A 21,925-nucleotide genomic window follows, 5' to 3' on the forward strand; every position below is an offset into this window, starting at 1 on the left:
AACAGCGGAAGAGGCAGGTGTCGCACTAGCTAGCACTGACGCGGACACAATCTTCTTGGATTCCAAATTGGCCATCCGTAGCTTTTCGGGGGCAGAATCTCGACTGCGGCACAACAGACACTGAAACTGACCAGGCAACCTTATAAAGAAATTGAGGTGATATGGGTGCCGGCTCACTCAGGGATTCCGGGAAACGAGGCGGCCCACAACATGGCTCGAGGTCTCGTTGACCGACTTGGTGGGTCGTCCGTATCCATGGATTACTCTAATGAGGGGCTGGCAACTTTCCACGATTTAACAAGCCATTATAAATTGGAAAGACAAATTTCCACCCGCTGACAAAACATTGGGTAAGGCGAAAGACACCGCCTGAAGGAGACTCCAAACGAGGTCCCTGTCTAATGGCAAAAATGTTCCCAAATGACTTTAACCCCGAGTGCAGGTTCTGTGGCGAAACAGCCACGCATTATCACATATTATGGCAGTGTAAATAAGAATCTCCACCGGGGGATCTAGAACAAATTCCTTCACTTGAGCAATGGGAGGCCGTTCTGTTCAGCCCGGACCCGGGCATTCAAGCCTTGGCGACCAAGTGGGCCTCTAAGGTCGCCGCAGCCATAGGCTGGAGTCCATCTAGCGCGGACCGCGTGCATCCGCATTTTGACAAATGAACGTTTTCCAACCCAATAAATCAATTCAAACGAACATCCCGTGCAGTCTAATACAAAAAGCCATTTTTCTCTAAATCTATACATAACTGCTTACACAGTCCAATGCGACATGTTTCCTAGGTTCGTTCGGCTGTCACACTACAAACCAAGAGAAGCGGGAAGAACAAATGCTTCATCAGTGGCTATGGTTTCGACGCTACAAGGAACGACCACGCAAAACCTCAAAAACGCCCCATGTCTGTGCACCCACCCCACCGCCGTAGTGAAGGAAGCAAGCAAACAGAGAAGCATCCCAACTACTGGCTTTTGAAAAATATCAGGAAGTAATGCAACAGCGTTTCGATATTTTCACGTGAACCTTTCTTGACTGAAAAGTCATCCTTTGCGCAATTTCTTTTCTTCCTCACAAACTCCGACCCCGCTCCCTATGAGCGTCAAGAATCTCTCCCGTGTGTGTACATCTCGTTCAACGTCCGTTGTCTTTAGATGAGCTGCAGCTGCCTAAATTGTGATGGCTTCCGCTTCCAGCCGCCACTGCTTCCATCTCCAATCATGCTTCCCTTTCCAGCGTCTTGTTCTCAAGTACTCGGTGTTCTTTGCACATTGTACGCATTTTTAATGCCAAAGCACTACTTTCCTAGCAATGTGGAAAAGTGGTCATCTCCCTTTGTTCTCTCCACTTTCTATCTGTCCCTCCGTTCCCCTTATCACGTGAAGGGTAGCATACCGGGCGCTGCCTAGCTAACCTCCCTGCCTTTCCGTTTGTCTTTCTCTCTTTCTCTGAAAAAGGCGATATTTGTCTGAAGCCTCTCATATATCTGCAAAAATAAAATAAATATTGCGGTGACTGGGTTTCGAACCCACGGTGGCGCGAACAGATCACCTTCGCTGGCCACTGCATGAAAGCATTTGACCAATCACGCCTTGTGTAAAACTGCCGCTCTTTCGCGCTATGCATTGCGCGTCGTCGTCATCATCAAGTTCCATCTGTGCGCAAAGAGCACCATTAGCCTTCTGCCCCGCAAAATCCGCAGGTGGACGTCCAGCCTCTGATACAGTCACGAAAAGAAAGAAACGTGCATAAGTGGCTCCCTCGGTCTGTGGAAACCTCACACGCTGTGAGCTATGTGGCGGTAGTGAGAGAGAGGCGCGCGCGGCATGCGTTGGCAGAAACGCCGCACTGCCGCAATAAGCGTTGGCGTTGACAAGATTGTTGCATAAACGCGCACTTGAGCAATAGCCCACCGGCGCTCTTTGTGTAAATTTGCAATGGTTATTTCAGCCTTGGCATCGGTGGGCGTTGACAATGTTGCAGACTTTGGTGATTTTGAGAAAGTAAAGGCGCACAACTGGCTCCCTGGGTCAGTGAGCAGCTTAATCGCGCTTCTTGTCGTCCCTACCGCAGAGGGTGCCCGGGTCGCAGGTGTGGGCCACGAAGACAGTCGGTGCTTTTGGCGGAGATGGAGCTCCTTCAGTAGTCATGGCGATGACACCAAGGTGACGGCCGTTGTGGTTGCGCGCCAGGTGGTGACACAGCGCCTCGCATCCACTATTACGGAAAGAAAACTATTAGGACCTATGCAGCATTTGGAGGACCTCAGCAACCTCAGGTTTTATTGTTGTTGCCTCTGAAGGAAGGCTTGAACACTCATGCACATCCAATCTGAACGCCGTGGTCTTCAAGAGCATCCACAGTCACTTCGCCGTCGACTGGCAACAATGTTCATATTAAGGTATCTTCACTTCGTAAAATGCCGCCGAATTACGAGTTATTAGCATAATGCTAAACTGAAAGAGTGAACGAAGGGCTTTACTGATAGCGTCTTTAACCACGTCATTGTTTTGAGCCAAATCAGCATTTCTAAATTCTGCTTAGCATGGTCAAACATGTTTGCTCTTTTGGACTGACTTGGGACAACACAAGGACGACACAAACACTGGTGAGCAAACACTGGTGCAGTACAGTGTAATTTTAAGTATGAACAAATATATCTGTCAACTACTAATTCTGCTCGCACATATTGTCACAGTGATATATCACGGAAGTTGACAACCATGCCCTCCGGCGAAATGGAAGAATAAACATTACACAGAAGTCCAATACTTGCAAGGACCGTTGCTTAAAAGCAACATTAGAGACTGGACGTAGGGAGACTATAAGACATTGAATGAAGGAGACGCTAAATCAGAAAACAGGGACAGAAAAGCAAGAGCTGACAAAAATAAAACAACGTGATTTCCTTCGCTCTGATGGGCGCCGAGCAAAAGAAAACAGGAGACGAAAGAAAGCTCTCTAGGGAGGTTCACAGCGACGGCGGAGGGGACCATTGAAGAGCGCGTATGAAAAGAAAACCCGGCCCTAAATCCGCTGTTTTGAGATCTGGCCTTTCCCGCTTCCCGCTCGCGACAGCTATGCTCTTCGCTTTTTGGCTCCATTCGACTTTCCATTTACACAAGAAGAAAAATAGTATTGAGCCCAATAATCCCCCATGGGCTTCAAGTGGGACATTTTTCCTTGCCTTCGCGATTTTCGGCAAACAGAAAGTCATGAATGCAGTCCACGCTGCAGCAGACGCTCTTCCCACACGACTCTTCTCAGCAGGTATGAAGGGAAAGTATTCTTAGTTTTTTGGCACTGTTATGTACATAGCGTAATCTAAATTATACAGCGCTTTAACAATGATCTAGAATTGAACCTTGTCAAATATTTTAAACCCATGGAAGCGGTTGCCTTCTGAGCATTTCCGCGTTCCCGGTGCATTTCACAAGAGAAACCATAACTGGGCCCTTGTGCCGAACTCTCATTAGATTGATGTAGATGAGATGACACTTGGAACCTAAAGTTCAACGTTCTTTATAACTCAGAGCCCTCTGAGTCCAGTGTAAGGACAAACCGGCAGTGAAAAATAGGGATTAAATTTATGCGCAGATGACATAAAAAAATCTTGACTTCCGCAAATCTCCAAGTTCAAAATATCAGTAACTCAATGTCAGGAGAGGACGTAGCGAGGGTATTAAATAATGGGCCAATCGTTCCGACAGGAACCAGCAAGCGAGAAAATCTTGTGCATCCAATGCAAATGGCTTCATTCGTCTTGATTATATTCATTTGTTCTTCCGGTCGACTTCTTACTAGCACCCCGATTTTCCTACTGATCCAAGGGCCAATGATTGTTGGCATGCTGCGACGAAGACAGCATTTTTTGTTCCCGGTTGGTGTCGCTTTGTATTTTGGTTTCTGTTTCCTTACTCTTGACGTCTTTCCTGACAGTCTGCTTTCTAGCGCCACGCTCTGCTTCGGTTCTTTTGAGTTTATGCTGAAAAGGTAAAAGGTGAGATATGCTCACAAGGGGGACACGAAAGAACAGCACTCGTCCAAATAGCATGCGTGAAAACAGCGCACAAAAAGCCGCACATCGACGAAACAGCACAGGAAAAGAATAGCATGGCGACAAAACAGCACAGGAAAAAACAGCACGCCGGACGAAACGGCACAGCGACAGAACGGCACAGCGACAAAATAGCACAGCGACAAAAAAGCCTGAGGAGAGAACAGCCCAGGGAAAAACAGCACAGCGGAGTACGGTACAGCGCTGCTGGGGGGGGTGGGGGGGGGGGGGGGGGGTGGACTATCACAGGCATAACCGCAAACGGTAAATCACAACACATGCGGCAGCGGCATCAAGAGTTAGCGAGCGCTCATTTTGCTGGTGCATTAAGAAACAGGGCTGGCTCATTCATTGAGGAACAGCATTGCTTGAACGTCCATATGGCAGAACAAGTGGTCATGTATAGCCCTTGCTTGCTTGAAATTCCCTGCATTCATTCTACAAGTCTGCTTCGGAACACTCCCATTTGTGATTGTTAGGTTCGGTTATGTGAAGTGCTTCTTGGGGTTTCTGAGCAAAACGGAGAAATTTGTCTAAACTTGATGTTTTAAAAAAAATTGGCTTATATGCGATGAAAGTAGCCTTGATCAAATTCTGGAAAATTGATGTTTCGAGATAATTGTATATGAAGTGAAAAGAGCTTCGGTATAAAATTACACTGAACAAATGCACGCAGTTGCATGAATTTTCAGCTCAGCTGTGCAGCCCATTTATCAAAGAACTATAACCGCCGGTCAGCCTCAGACAACCATTGTGCAGCATCCTGGTTAAACACCAAACAATTTGAACATCTCGCCTCGGGCAATCCTGCCACCGTTAAAAGTAAGCATCACATACTGGGTACTTTGAGTGTATAAAGGCCCGGTACCTAGCTCCCATCAAAATTGCTGACAATTCAATATCCGACAGCGACAGCATATTTTTTTCTTTTATTTGTTCCTCAGACAGTGACTAAGAGGAGGAGAAGGCTAAAGGCGAAGAACCTGACGAGGCCTTGGCCCCCTGTACAAGTTTTTGCAGCGACGAACAGAGCTCAGCGATAACACTTCGGTCAGGGGTAGGGATACAGTGTAAACAAGTCTTCAAAAAGTCAAAATTGTACCGCCCTGTACATCAGTCTCAAATGATCCAAAGTTATAATCGCACGAAACAAAACGCGACTTCTGTTAACACATCCAGGTTTGTACACAAAGAGCACAGGCAACAGGAAATAAGTGCGAAACCGGCACTACAAACATCAAAATCAATACATGAAAAAGCAACATTAGAACATAACAATTTTGTATCCAATGGCATGCATTACATACAATTTTTATATGTAAACCGCGGAACTCGGATTGGCGGTTCAACCGATTTGGTAACAGTCTAATAACACATACCGTTGAATAGTGTATCAAATTCCTGAATTAACCTAGAAGTTTCTGCATTCACATTATAATACAGTAAAAGGTTTTTTAAACTCGATGCGTACTCCATAGATATTCAACAGTTTCATCATCATCATCATCATAAGCCTGACCCTGTCCTTTGCTAGCAGCGCCCACTGTATGCCCGCAAACTCCTTAATCTCCTCCGCCCACCTAACTTTCTGCCCCCCTGCTACGCTTGCCTTCTCTTGGAATCCACTCCGTTACCTTTAAGGACCAGCGGTTATCTGGCCTTCGCATCACATGCCGTGTCCAAGCCCATTTCTTCCTCTTGACTTTGACTAGGATGTAATTAACCTGCCTTTGTTCCCTCACCCACTCTGCCCACTTCCGGTCTCTTAACGTTAACTAAGCGTTTGGTGAGCATAGGTAGTTTGTATCAAGAGTAAGGACTTTTGGTACATTCAAAGCCCTGCGTCTGGCGTATCTGCCCGAATTCAGCGTCATTATGGTCAATCCGCAGAACAGATGTTTCCAGAACAACTTCTTCAACGTTATTCATTCCATCATCCCCGAGAGAAAAAAAAAAGGGGGGGGGGGATATTTGAGATCGCGAATATTACCCTACACTGTTCCTTACTGAGTCTGGGAAGCGAGCACTCGATAACTCCAAAGGTCGCCGCCGTATGTGTTGTGATTTAACGTCCGTTTATAACTATGATTGTTCAACCCTACAACAGCGCTGCCGCGCGCTCCGATGTGCTGTTTTGTTGTGTTTTCCCTGCGCTCTTCTTTCGTCTTGGTGTTTGTTCGCAGTGCTGTTTTGCCCCTGCGCCGTATTGTCCGGCGTGCTGTGTTGACGCGTGCTGTTTTTCCCTGTGCTGATGGCCGATTCACACGAGGCTCAACGCTTTGGTCTGATATTAGTAGTCGCTCGTTCTGCAAATAGGGCGGCATTATGTTTCCTCAGTCACGGTCTGCAGCGTGCCATTTTTGTTCTTGAGACTCGCTACAGTTCATAGCTCTTTGTGGCACGCATTAGAATAACATAGAGCATGGGAGCTCCACCAGGGAATGCATACCTCACGATAAAGCATATAACCTTCGCTTAATAGTTATTACCAGCATTCAACTTCTGAACGAAAATTGAGAGGTAAAATATGTTATTAACGTACGTAAGCTACGTCCGTTGGCTAAGTAAGCTAAGTCCGTTGGCGTACTCTATGAGTATATAGATTATGAAGGCCGAAACCCGTGGTTGACTTATGGTGTTGACTGAAAAGCATTAAACCATAGAAGGAAACTAACAGATTATGCTGACCAACGGCGTGGCAGTCAAAATTGCACAGATTGGCGAAAATATAAAGGAAATTCGAGAGGCGAAAATGACAGAACTGATCTTGCAATGTCTTTCTCATCTTAATTTGATTGCACAAATCGCACAATGAAGCCTGATGAGCTGGTAAGCACACTTTAGAGTGCTAGGCGTTTGATTAGGCAACGGCGGGGCGGCTGAGGGTGGCTTGGTGTCGCTTGCTGAATCCGAACAATAGCCCTACAGACACGCCATTTCGGCTCCCATAAAAGTTTGGCTTGGTTTCTGGGGGTTTGGCGTCCCAAAGCGACTCAGGCTATAAGGGACACCGTAGTGAAGGGCTCCGGAAATTTCGACCGCCTGGTGTACTTTAACGTGCACTGACATCACACAGTACATGGGCCTCTAGAATTTCGCCACCATCGAAATTCGACCGACGCGGCCGGGATCGAACCGGCGTCTTTCGGGTCAGCAGCCAAGCGCGGTAACCCAGATCCGCTTCGTATGCATCACAATGCAATGTGGCTGAGAATTCTATATTAGAATGAAAAATTTACAGTCGGTGGTATCTGGACTACAGATGCGCAAAAAACAATATTGATATTTAGTCGATAAACCAGCTTCTCTCCCTTATCATTTCTCCACGGAAAGCATTTTTTCCCCGGAATTTGATTTCGCTTTCTGTGATATTATTTCAATTTTATTCACGTGCTAGACTTAACGTTGATGAAAAAAAAAGTTCCTTGTTTACTGGATTACTGGAGTCATTGTGTAGCGATGCCTTATTCATAGCAATATTAAGTGCATATTTTGAATAGAAGCTGTAAACTTTGCTACAGGTAGAAAAGTACCTGCCAAGGATACCAGTAACACGAAGGAACTTTTCATACGCGTAAGTAGTAAACTGAAAGCATGCGCAAGTTACCTAGAATATAAGAAAGATTTGTTCGTAAGTGATGACGACCATCTGAAAAAACAAATGACAGAACATGGGGTGAGCAGTGTTTGTCAAAGTGTTTTGGGGCACTAAAAATATTTCTTTAATTTCATTACATATTATTGTATTTTTGCTCTGTGGCTGACTTCATCACCGATAGAAAGGATGAGGATACCAGATTTCAGAAACATGTAGGTGACTACATCCGCTCATGCGTTAGCTGCATCCTTCGTGTCCAGTGCGGCCAGCAGTTGCTCAGAAGCTGGACTCACCTGGTTCCCACTTTTTTTCTAACCGTTTTGTCGAAGCGCTACGACACGGCTGGCCCTTTTCCTGTAAAATTTGTCACGTGGCCGTATACGTCTTCCTATGCGATGATATTGCCACGTATTGGTGACGGCAGTCCGGCCGTCAAGAAGACAGCGACAGGAGCTTCAAAAAGAAACTGTTCAAATGGCGCACCTGCGCCCGCAAAGATCTGAATGACACAGCGGTGGCGATAACAACAAGCATGCTTGTAGGTCGTCGAACAGAATGACCAACGCTTTCGGCCGCGCTCAAGTTAAAGATAACGACCGATTTTTTAGATACGACGTGCAAAGTAACCACAACAGTCGGGGGGGCGTCGACGAATTAACAAGCAACCATGACGAAGTTCTGCGTCAAAATCTAAAATTGGAATTACACCGTTTGAATCCACCCACCAGATAGCGGAGGCATTTTAAGCGGACGAGCACGCAGCGACTCCCAACCCGGACTACGTGATTGAAATAATTATGAGAATAAGAACGGGAAAGAGTGCATTCGGTGCATACTCTCAGACCATGCATGGCAGTTTACCAATATCCATCAAGAAGAAGGTCTCTGACAGCTGTGTGTTACCGGTACTCACATTTGCGGCAGAAACGTGAAGCCCGACCAAATGGTTCTAGCTGGAATTGGGACAACGCGGCGACCTATAAACAGGACAGTGATACCTACAACTTTTAAGAAACATTCCTAATCAAAGAAAGCAAGTCACATTTTCAGTCTTTTCGAGTAAAAAGAAAAGGGGGCAATCACTTCCACATTCAAGTAAAGTTGGACAGGCAGAGTCTAGAGCGTGACTGAAAATGAATTAAGTTTCTGTTTTAATGTTCTGTGAGTGTTATTACATCCCACCACGTCGTTTTCAAGTTGCGTATGTTACTTAAATACTGGTATTCATGGCAGATGGTTTGCTTTTTCAGCTTAAATTTCGTGTAATATCATGCATTTTTTTATTACGTCGGCTAATTCGATCCCGTATCTGCAGTTCGTTTACGTATGGAGTTATGTGCAGTGGCAAAAATTTTCGCAAAATGAAGGGTAAGGAAAAGGCTGCGAGAAATAACTAAGCGCCAGCCTTTGCAGCATCATCGCGAGCTTACCGAAGCTGTAAGGCGAAGGTGCAACCATGGAAGGAGCGAAGGAAGATACCGTGCGAAGTGATGATGAGCACTCCGAGAGATATACCCACAGCACGGAATTATGCAGTTCTTTAGGTAAAATAAGGACTGTCCAAAAAAAAAGCAAAACCTACAACTTTTATGTTGCCTACATCGCGAAATTCTGCGAGAGCAACTGTAAACGTTGCCAGTTGTTCTTAAAATACTGCAACTTTCACCTTTTTCTTAGTCCCTCCTTTACCGGTGCAGTCCGGGGGTCCACACATGTCTATGACGGCTAGCGTGTCTTCCCTTACAACATCTTATAACACCTACGCAGGCATGCACCCTCTGTGACTAAGAGCGAGGTTGGTCGCACTTGTAGCAATGAGTTCCCCGTCCTAAAAGTGGCGTGCCGTGCAGCAGATCTCGCTGTAAAGTCATGATAAACACATTGCAATTAAGAAAAAATGCAGAGCTAAGCATCGCATCTTAGCGCTTTGATCAGCGTGAGTTGATTAGAATTAGCAGCCGAAAGATCTGGAGTAGTAAAAGACCCTGGATCCGCCGCATGGGCTGACTTCAGGGCTTCAGCGTCTCATTCAAGATTAGTTTCCCTCAGGAGAAAACCCCTTAAACCGTAAGAGACCCAATTCACTCTTCAAAATCATGTAACGCAAATCATAGCACGTCTGAATAAGGATGAGCTGATTTCATGTTCGAATCGGTACAGGCAAGTCTTTCTTTTACGCCTACGTGCAGGGGGTAGCCACGCTAACGGGGACCAAGCACGAAAGAGCCACGCTCTCGCCGAGGACGTACCGTCCTTTTTGAATGTAACCAGGCAGCGGGGTTTGTTTCTTAGCGATGCAGCTAGACATTTATGGCATCACTTAAGCTCTAAATATGGGTACGGGAACCGTATATAAACAACTACAGGGCTAAGGAACAAACCCCTTGGCACGCTACTTTTTGCAAAGACGTACCAGGAACAGTTCGGGGTGTAAGAAAAGTAGTATACGCAGCATTAGGCCTCCTTCAACACTTGTCATGATGAAGCACCTTATTTTCACCAGTATCATTAGCGGCAATTTTTACTACCACGAATACTTTTTTCGACATATATCATATCAAGAGTGGCAGCTTGTGGAAAGTAACAACTCAGCCCAAATTTGATGGTGCATAAAAATACTGAACAAACAATGCGCTGTTGAAAGAAACAAAGTGCAAATAAATAAAGCAGTTTGAGATGTGCGGACATTATTAGAAAGTCGACTGAAGCAATTCCAGGACGTGTGATTGATGAATGCACACTACCAGATAACAATTGTAGGCGGTGCCAAAATTCTCGCGAAAGAAAGCAGTACAATTGAACATACATGTATTTCTCTTTTCCTAGAGGCTGCCGGCGAGAGATGATCGTGCTGGTTGTGCACAATAGTTCCTACTCACAAAACAAACAAAAAAGTTTGAAACGAAACAGGTTTTATTAGGAGAGGCGAACATTTGTGTGATGGTGCATTTGATTCCAGCCGGTGGTTACGGTTCATCACGATGGTGATGAAATGGTAATCATTTCTGTCTCAGACACTGTGCTGATGTTCAAGCGGGAAGTTTGAAAGGGCCGCAGTGAATGATGATCGTCCGCAGATTTCCACTGCTGCGCATAGCCCACTTCGATATACACTCAAGCTCTGTTATTAACACTTATATCATGCATAAAAGCCACTGTGCATTTTTTCGGGAAAACCGACTCCCGTTTGATTCTTGAAAGCCGAAAGAAATGCCTCGAAATGTACAAGAAAATGCTACAAGACAATGCTCCAAATACTACATATACAAGACAAAGGCTGGGGTTAGGCGCTGTGAAGCGGCTTATGACAAAAGGAACAAAAGTTGTGAAGCCGGAAGCTGATGCAGTTATGCATACTTTAGGCAGTCCTTGCCGCTTTCTATGTTCAGAAACTTCTATTCATGCAAAGTAAAAAAAAAATAGAATAAACGGTGTACTTTAGTGAAATAAGAGACAAGTTTGATGGCCGCAAGCTTTACTAGAGTGCAATGTCTTTCCCTAAAAGGATTTTGTTCGAATAAGTCAATTTTCTTTCCGGCTGAGTTCGGCTGCTCCGAGGGAGGTAACTTCGTAATCCCATTTGCCAAACATGATATTTCAAGACACCACCTGAGCATCGCTCATCATGTGGCTCACGTCACTCGCCTGGTGGGGCCAGAAGAATAGCAGCAGTCTAGGCGAAACATATTTACGAGCGTTGTTCGCGTCCTCTTAGGCGGAAGGTTGCCGAAGCAAAGAGTTGAAAGCAGGGACAAGATACCGAGCACAATTCTTGTTCCTTTCCGCACAAAAGTGAATTACTTCCCGCACAAGATGACTGCAGGGGAAAAACACAGAAGAACATACGCAGAAGGGGCGGCGATGAGCGCTGAGTCCCAGCAGGTTTCTTGTGAGTGCTTAACATTAATACACTAATGCAGTTCCATGAAAAAAAGCTTCAGTTGTACAGGCGCAAAAAAACCAGCTCTTTATCTGAGAGGACTGCGAAGGCTGTGCTCACGCAGTCCCCAGTCTATCAATGCATTCAGATGCGATGAATCTTCGCGTGTTGCCCTATTTGCTTCTCTTAAAGACCCACTGACCGAAACGCCCTCTAGTCGAAAATATTTTCTACCCCTTTGATTGCTAGGCATAGACCCCGGAAGGCGCAGCCGCAAACATTTCTTAAAAGACTCGTTAATAGCGGAGTTAGAGACGCTGCAATTAAACTACTTCTACTTTCCTTCCGTTCCATCTCGGAGAGTTTTCTCTCTCGCGCCTCATCGACTAGCCTATGCAAGCGAAATTCGCCCTCCTCCTCCGATGTTAGCGGAAAGCGTCAAGTTTCGTGGGGTGCGTCACATGTCTACGTCATGGCCTCGTCTTGGAAAGTATTACGTGACAGCATGGAGGAAGGAAAGAACTCAGCAGAGGTTGTTACGTCACATTTTTTGAAGCCGGCTCCCCCCTTGGCCGCCGTCTCAGTGCGCTTGCGCATGCGCAGCAGGCATTGCAGCAGACGACGCCGCTGAGCCCAGCGTTGCTATTGGCTGCGCCGTCGGCCAAAGACTACCAGTAGTCTTTCCGGCACACTTCTTGGTGTTCAGCTCGGATAGCGAGGGCCTCACCAAAGTTTTTCTTCTTGCATGCGCGAAAGCATATAGACTTTTTCAAGAAGTGGTTGATAGGCGCCGCCATATTGGGCCTGGGCTGTGCTCGCACTACTGGAAAGAACATGAAACCTCTATTATGCCTGTCTTTTAGAGTGGAGTCCTCAGCCCAGTTTCGTAAACAGTGGGACTAAAATGCTCTCGCACAACTTGTAATTAGGCCCCATTGTTCTTTGTCTTCTGGAAGACTAATAGAAATTACTTTCTTTTCTATAGCCACGTTGCAGATATAGGCAGGTTTAGCGTTGCGGGCGGGCAGACTTTTTCAAATTTTAACATCGTTTCAAAATATGTTTTATGCTTGAGCCATAACTGATACCTGGTGGAAGTAATGTGTGCGCTTCCAGGAACAGTTCAGCAGGCTTCTCTCAGTGTCCGAACTTGAGCCCCTATTCTGCATGGGAGGCAAACGACCATAGCGCGGCAATGAAACCTGAACAATATAATCCAGGAGTAGGAGTGATAGGGCAGCTAAGTAGCATACGGGCAGGTTCTTTCTGGATAGAAAAAAAAATATTTAATTAAGAAGTGCCAGATCATGAAAGTCTCGACCTCTAATAATGACATATAGGTGGTAGCATAAAGGTCAGTGCTAATCAACAGTCGTAAGGTAAGCGAAACAAGCATGTATCATCTCCGGAATATTCAGCGAACACTGAATAACTGAATAACAGAGGAACCGTAAACGCGGCAGCGAGAAAGACATTCATTGCCAAAAATGATATACACAAAAACTACCGCACGAAAGTAAAAGTCAATAGAAAGTTAGATAAAATAATTGATTATTGCGATTACTGAGGCCGCCGAGATAGCGAAACGAAGAGGCCAATGCGTAAGCAAGCCGTCCATATTGTTAACAAAAAAGAAACTTCAGCTCTTGGGTGTGCAGTAATTTTACCCTGAGTGTGCAGGACGATGTGTGTGCTGTCCGTGCGAAAGTAAGAATCTGTGTCCTTTCCAACAGAACGTTGTTGAAAGTCAGCGCTCGTTGTGTGTGCTTCCCTTCTCGTGTCCCGTCTACGTTCTGCGCTGTTAACATCAGGATGGAAAATCAACAAGCCCAAGCTGCTGTTCTGGCTAACACAGAGTCGTCTTCCATTTACTTTGCGAGAGCTGCGGCTTCAGTAATACTGCGGCATTTTGGGCACCGTGCTTGGCGACGCTGGTGAATCATTTCGACAAGGGCGTTTTTTTGCGCCTCGCCCTGGAGGGCGAGAATTGGGGTAATTGTAGGAGGCCCGTAATAACACGCATTGCTGCTCGATTTATAGATTCTAAGCGATCCCATTTGCGCGTCATGCGCTAAAATTTCGCTTGCTATATCGATCTTGGCTTTAGCACAGAGCGTATGAGGCGGGCGGTGATGGACGTGGCACCACCTGACTTATGAGAATTGAAGCGGATGTGATCAGTGCTTGGGACGCCTTCTGGCGTGCTGTGCGAAGCGAGGGGCTTGCGGAGCCGGAATCATGCAGGTCAAGGCCAAGGATTTGGAGTGATGTGATGACTGGAATTCTATTTCCGTTCTCTTAAAGGTTGGCTGGGGTGCTGTTAAACGCACCGCGGCCACGCGCGTTCGCGATGGGAAGTAGAGCCGTCTTTTGGAGCGACAAGTTGAGTCCTAGAAAAGAACACCATTAGTCTGTAATTGTCACAGCAAGCTGTAGACCTGTGGCCTGAGTATGGAGATATGGATGAACGAACCATACTCTAATATCATCCGCATAAATAAGTGCGCGCAGATAAGCAATGTCGCCCAAGGGCCATGCCAAGGGTAGCAGGCAAATGTTGAAAAATAGTGGAGCTAGCTCTTGTGGTACACCACGAAGTGGCCGCAATGATTCCACATCTTCTTTGTTGATGCGGATGGCGAATTCTCGAGATGTAAAAAAGGAGTGAGAGACAGAATTAACGCTGAGGGTCTGAAAATGATAATGCAGAGCGAAGTTCAGATACCACGAGATGCCAGCTTCTCCAGTTCTTACACCTCATCTTTAAGTCACACATGGAGAGGAAATTTGTTCTAAGCTTGGGATCAATAAGGAGAGCTCTGGCGTAATCCACTTAATTGCTTTGGCGGCAACCTCCGCCCAAAGCTATGCCGCGGTTCAATTCTAATAATGGCTGCGGTTTTCGGAAGCCAGCTCGACGAAAGTTGTGCAAACTATGCCAACTATTTTCAGTCCACTAACGTAGGCATCCCATCTATGAACGTGAGGGAAGCAGCCTGCGGGTAATGTAGGAGTGAGAACGGATGCCTGCAGCAGTGCCGAAGTTTAGAATTTTCGCAGTATGGAAGCTCTGTGGAAGTTTCCGGTCCGAACGCTCTCTCTCGCAGCCGCGGTCGATGCAACGCCGAGAAGAATTTCGCTGCGTTGAACCTTTGTACTACGGCAGAAAACAGGAACCACATCGAAAGGCAGCCGCCAGCCTGTTATGAGTCCAGGCGGTGCATTGCAGGTGCTTGAGGCTCTGAATGTGCGTTTCGAGATCTAGTCAGACTAAAGTATTGCTTCTCTGCACCGAAGGACACAAAAAGTTTGACTGGAAAAATTTGGTGCTTACTGCAGAGGCTGATACTCATAGGACATAGTACTTCTCATACGTAGTAAACATTTCTTCTTTTAGTGCGCTATCACTTATAGTGACCTTTCCCCGCATTTACCCGTTGTCTGTTTGTCTGAAGCCAGTTCTGTGGCAGGCTACTCATCTGCCCATCGAGTGGTGGGCAGGACAACACCTGCCTGCCCACCCTATCAGGCAGCAGCTCAATAAATCGTAGGAGGCTGCTCGGGATAGAGCAACCTAGATCGCAGCCCAACCTAAGCAACCCAAGTCCCTCCGACGGCAGCACGTGCCATAGAAGGGCAGTGGCGCATCGGTTGACCGCTGCACCACGGCGCCAGGAGTGGTAGGAAGACTCCCAGGGATATATGAATGGAGAGAGCGGCCATTTCCGCACATATGAACGTCAGCTTATTATAGCTATCCGAACAACTGTCATCTGTGAACACTGAATCTGAACACCAGAACCAAAGTGGAAACCGAACTAATACCGCACTTAATTCTCATATGGCCTCACTGAGCAAATCCAGCATCCCTTTTTTACTTGCAATACGTTTGTATAGATCGAATACAATACGCGCATATCACTGAAAGCGCAAGGTAAAAAGCTTTCTCGAGGAAAACTTCGGGAAAACGGCACGCTCCCATGGTGACATCACGCAGCAGAGGCAAAACAGCTCAGCAGCAAAAAAAGAACTACCGAAACATCAATATTAGAATTATTGCACTCACATAGAAAACAAGTCGGCATGATCGGCAATACAGCAAGCTAGTATCCATGGTAAAACAGCGCGGAAAAACACGAGTACGGAACAAACACGACGACATGAGCGCTGACTTTCAGCTGGCGATTTTTTACGCACATGTGTACATATACTAGTCCCACCAAACACTAAACAGAACAAAAATATTGAAGAAGCACTGCGTCATCACTGAACTTCTTAAATCTACATTTCTACAAATGCATGCTCCAAAAAGGTGATTTCGCGGTTAGCCAGTGAAAATGAGGGCTTGCTAATGCATGCTGCACCCCCCCTTGTCAATGTGATATGCCTCTACTAGTTCCCTTACTATCTGATCCTTATGTTTGAAGATGACGGATGTCTGATGAAGCATTGGGGCGCACGTGTGCTTAGGTTGCCTGCAGTGCAGCGCCAAATTTGAACCGGCTGCACTGTCTAGGAAGGAGGTTTAGTGGTGGTTGTACCACAGCACACGTAGAGAGGAAGGTTGAGTGCGTCGAAGGTGTTGTATACAAGATCCCCTTTCCATGCGGTGGATGGTATGTTGGCGATACTGGGCGATGTCTTAACGAACGCCTGAGGGAGCATCAAAATTCTTTGGACAGGGCAGCCGGTTCGAATTTGGCGCTGCACTGCAGGCAACCTAAGCACACGTGCGCCCCATTGCTTCATCAGACATTCGTCATCTTCAAACATAAGGATCAGATAGTAAGAGAACTAGTAGAAGCAGAATTGACATCTGAGCTAGTTGGTTTTTCATTTTCAAAAATTATATAAAGCGCACTTAGGACAACAGACAAGGGAGATGCAGGATAAACCGCGACGAAAAGCAGTTGGCCGCATCGGAAATTCAGCCAGAACAAGAACAAGCTAAGAAGGCCACCATTAACTACGAAAAAAAAATGGTGCGCGGAATCAGAAAGAGACGAAGCAGAAGCATACGGGGACTGCAGAGGCGAAGAACGAGTCGAAATAGTTGATTGTCGGCGCTTCCAGTAGTACAGCAAAGCCGGAAACGCATCGCGGTCAAATTGGATGCACTCGCCGTCCTTGGCGGGGTCTGCAGTGTCGACGCGCGTGTATGCAAGAGTTCATGGATTAACTCAGCGCCACATTAGTCAACAACTGCAACCAACGACCAAAAACGCGTGCTTATCAACTACAACTTCGCACGACATGTAGATGATGCAGTCATAGATTAATTGCCATCATCAATTATCTCACTCTATTCCTCGCCATCCTGGCGGCGGTGCAAACCACAGCCGAAGCGAAACGAAGAAATAGCAGTGTGTTTAATTACAACGCTCGGAGTGGATGCGTGGCAAAAAGCACGGCACTGCACGGACGCATTCCTACATTGTGGAAGTCCAGAGGAAGCCTGGAATTAAACCGCTGATTTGCACATGCTTCAAGGACGAACAGGGGCTAGCTGTTTGACCAGCCCTGAGCCTCGCTCCGGGAAAGGCGTGTTTATTCCTTCACTGCGCTTCTCCGCACGTTAAGGTGTGAGTCCGCTTTGTAAAGTCTACTGCCAAGTTAATGACACGAGTGGCAAAACTCACGCGGTACTCGACGCGGGTTTCTTTCTTCTGGCTTTGTCTGCAAATATCCTGACGCGAAGCGATAAACTTTGCGTCGCATTGTCGAGTGGAAAGTGCAGACTGACCCAGGGACTCTAAATGCAACAGAAATGAAAACAAGCCGGCACACACTTAATATACATTTCCGAAAGGAGATTTCTATACCCGGGTAAGTGAAGTATAAGTATATGCAGAGATGCACTTAAGCACTCAGCGAAGCGGAGACTGTCTAGTAGCACAAAACACTTTTTGCGAATGTATTTCGTACGATACTTGAAAGCAACCTGGAAAGATTTTTAAGAGCTGAATTGTAAGACGCTCAGAAGTGCCTTTGGGAGATGGGCGTACTTGTATGGCTCTTCTCCAAATGAGACTTGAGAAATTGAAGAAAAGTTTGAAAATTTCAGATCAGCAGGAAAAGATGTGAAGCAGAAGATGTAGGTTCGAAACGATAAGAGTTCTCGCAGACAACGCAGTGGCGATGCCTGGAGGAAAGGTATGCAGTGAGTACCTCCAGTTTCTTGCGAAAATCGGTTATTGCGTAAAGAACACGTGACGTAAAGACAAGGAAAGCTTTTTTTCACTATTTCTTAGCACCACTGGATAAACACTAATTTTATTGAAGAAATAAAAGCTCCCTAGATGTACTAAATAAGTTCGTAGCGGTTTATTAAAGACATCTGACAATACGGGTGCGCCCAGAGAGTAAAGAGATAACCGGGAGCGGCGGGCTAGCTAGAGGGTCGTACTTAAATGCGTACTGTAAACACGTGAACGACAATCGACGAAAAATGAAACCGACAGGACGAGGCGTAGAGAGGCGACTTAGATAATGGTTAGCCTGCTTAGATAGCTGAGAAAGTCGTACGAGGTACGAATAAGGTTGACGACATGCACGACACGCGAATCGATAGACAGTGGTCACGAATGTGTCGGTAAGATAGGTGTGAATTCAGCTGCGTTAATTTTTGGCTTGTTAAGAATCAATTAGTACGAGCAGAGTACTTTGATATCTTTTTCGGAGTTAGGTGGTTGTAGGGGTTTGGACCACAAACGTGCTGCACGCTCACAGAGACGACAACAAAGATATAACACGGAAGCTAGGCTACTCCTCCGTCTTCGATCTCCAAGTTAACAGGACCCCTGTCCTCCCGTCTTCCAATCTATCAGCCTACATACTATTACCACTCCTTTTCCCGTCAAAACTTTACTCTCTCTGCAGCAATTAACCTCCTGTGTCTTCGCCACTCCCCCGCAGTGGGTATGTGCCAGACACGTCTGAGGACTACCTACCTACCTACTAAAACGAAGATGGGTGGCTCTTAGAGCCGCCTCAACACCCCCCTGCGTAAGCGAAAAGAGGATACTGAGATTTTAAGGCCCGCCTTAAACTGTTCTGTAATAAAGAAGTTCTACAAAGTCAGAAAGCCACCCAAGGAGAGATGCCAGCAATAACAACCCTAGTACCGGTTAATGAAATGTTCTGCCGTACTGTGTAGCTCGTTGTGCATCTGAAGTGTTTGACATACCTTGAAGGGGAGCCGAACACCAGTCTTTCCCCCTACGAAGATTAGGACTACCTGGGATGCTTACAAGAGCCCCACTACACGACTAACAAGTAAAACCCCTCAGGCACTAGACCTTTGACAAAAAGGTGTAAATGCCTGTTACAGCGAAGCTGCCAAGCTCAGGTAAGATGTAAATTGTCATGACATTACTAAGGCATTCCGGAGATTATCCAACAATACCCTCTTTGGTTTCCCGCACTCCTTTGGCGAAACACAGATGTCGTATAAAGGCCTCGTACCGACCCCGAGCAGCGCCTTTCAATCTACGTCTGGGGCCGTATTTAGTAACGGTCCACTTCCTTTCTATTCCATTTGATCTTCTGTCGTTAGTCGCTTCTGCCACTGCCGTAGGGCATCACAGCAGATGTCAGGCCGGCCGCGACAGAAACGCGCCCTTGATGCTGCCTATACTTGCACAAATGCGCCTCGGGCCCGTGTCGCGCCGGTGGTCCGGCGCCCACGAATGGCGGAGCACGTGTACACGTTACGACACGCCTCGACAAAAAACCTGGGCGTCGTTTACGCGACGTATTGGCACAGCGTGCCCCGTGTGACTCAGCCTAGCTGGGCACGGCGGCTCGAGGTCGGCTAGCGGCAGCCGCACCACCGGGGCGGCTTTGTCGCAATTGTCCGTTTGCTTTCGTGTCCGCTATTGCTTACGTCACATTGACGTCGCGACAAAATATGAAATAGAAAATGGGATGGATCGGTACACAATACGGCCCCTGCTCAGCCACACACAAAAGGCAAGGGATCTACGATGGTGGCACTCGGGCGCTTCAACGTCTTTTCAACGTCAACAGATTTAGTACTGCATCTTCGGCATGGATAGGCCATCAGAGAGGCCTGTGGCAGGCAAAAGTTGCCTTCAGGTTTTATGTAGGGACAGAACGAAAAATACGCGACCTACTTGCATTGTTTACGGGCCAACATGCTGCATCGTGGTGCGTGCTGAACTCAAACTCAGTTTACAGAAGGACACATTCTTGCTACCACGCAAGGTCACTGGGCCCTCACTGATAAAGAAAAAATATGTACTTCATGGAAATCAAGTACGTAATGTAATGCGAATAAAGGACGCCAAATACTTTTTGGTCGTGCGAGAAAGGTGTTCGGTTGCACATAACTCCGTGATTACAGTTCTTGCCCAATTTTGGAGCCAAAGCTCTACTCTTCGCACTACAACTCCCAAGTTCAAGTTTGGTGCGCGTTTGACCTTGGGATGGCGGAACAGGTTTGTGATTAGTGGCGTCATAGCACGTGACCCGCAGCTGTGCTCGCTCGAGGCCTCACCACTGTTGCACCACGGGCGAGGATATAACATCGAATTGCAATAACGAATAATTAATAACAAATTTCGAGACATTTTTTGGAGATTGTAATGAAAATCGAGGAAACAAAGAGGTGAGGGTTAAAATGAATAAAATGAAAATTGACCCACACTGTTCCCGCTTCGAGTTAGTGATCGATCCCCACTCGCCCTACCATAAGCTTGCCGTCGCGGTTAGCTCACTTGGTAGAGCGACTGTTCCGGTGAAGTGGCGGACACGGGTTCGAACCCCGGACGAGGACGAATTTTTTTCCAACTACGATGTTTCTGAGAAAGCTGTATACCTTTCCTTTGTAGCCGTTTGTGCGCGCTTGGGTAGATGCCAATGAGTAATTACTCATTTATTAACAATGATAAATCAATAAAATTTGAGATAAAATTAAAGGGAAAGAAGAGTAACATACCTGTGAAGAAGCTCACAGACGAGCTTAAGGGCATGCCCTTTGACGGTTGCATCGAGGGAAAGGAGGACGGGAACAGTAAAGGTCAGACCTAATGGAGCGAGAGTGATTTGCACATACGCAATTCTCTGCTGCGCAAACCGCCGGCAGGAGAGGATGAAATGGTCTAAGACTCAACGTCCCCGCATTGCGCGCATAAATTCGTCAGCATGAATCGAAAACGGCATAAATACAGTTTGACACGAGGAATTCTGCAGCGCAGTAGCGTCATGGAAACCTCGCATTGCCTTGAAGCACATGAACGAACGTTCTATGGGAATTTTAAGTGTTCATAATGAAGTACGTTGTATCAAGGTTAGGTTCACGGCTCATGTTCTGGTGCAGTTGACAACGTTCAACGGGACGTAGTCAGCAGGATAAGGTTTTGAACGAAGTGGACAACCGAGGCATTGATGGCTGATTTCACTAAGAAGTAATGCCACAGTGCCCTGGAATCCACGGAAAACGCACTTCTTGCACATGAAGGGGCACAAGAACAACGTTCATAGCGATCTGTCCCTTTTCCTTCTTCGCCTTTCTTCTCTTTTTTGTTCTTGATCTTTGCGCTGTTTGTTAATTCGCGACAGCTGATGAGCTGTTCTCTCGCTTTTCGCGTGCTTCACTCTGCTGACGAGCGCACAAACTCGCTACAGAAGCTGCACGTCGCAAGCTTGTTTAGTTTTTGTAGCTAAAGCAAAAGGCGAGCTGCCCTGGGCCACTCTAACATATCGTCTTTCAGGCCAAGGTATGCCAGCAATGTCCGCTCGTATAGCCGGACTTGTAATAGTGCTCTGCACTTCTTGCGAACCACTGAACGCCACCACAGGAAGATGCTGGCGAGCGCCTCCTCATCTTAGAGGGCTTACGTTAATTGCTCCCGCGATGGCGCTTGTAACTTGATGTGCATCGTTCATAATCGCGAGGACACGTGTCCTCTCAAGAGCGCCCCTAATTCTTTGTAGCGCTCTCTCGGGAAACGACTTGCGTGCACGGAGGGACGACACGCTCATTACTCATGGTTAACGAGCGCAAAAAAGGCGAAGTGGAAGACGACAACAGTACACAAGCGCTCACTCGCAACTGAACATTTATTCGAAAAAAAAAACAGCAATAAAGGCAGAAAATAGGAGAAGATACAAGACACAAAAATTGAATGACGCCGCGCAACAGGGAACCTAGTCAGGAACGGATTACGCTCGCATCAACAAGGGACTTAAAGGAAAGCAGTGCACGCCGGCTCAAAAGGAGAAATACACCGAATAAACAAACGTTCAGTTTCGAGTGAGCGCTTGTTTCGTGTTGTCTTCTTCTATGTGTCTTTGTCTTTTTTGCGCTCGTTAACCATAAGTACTTACCAACTATCCCAACTTCTCACGTTAACGTTCATTACTA

Source organism: Amblyomma americanum, chromosome 2, assembly GCF_052857255.1.
Source record: "Amblyomma americanum isolate KBUSLIRL-KWMA chromosome 2, ASM5285725v1, whole genome shotgun sequence".
Lineage (NCBI taxonomy): Eukaryota > Metazoa > Arthropoda > Arachnida > Ixodida > Ixodidae > Amblyomma > Amblyomma americanum.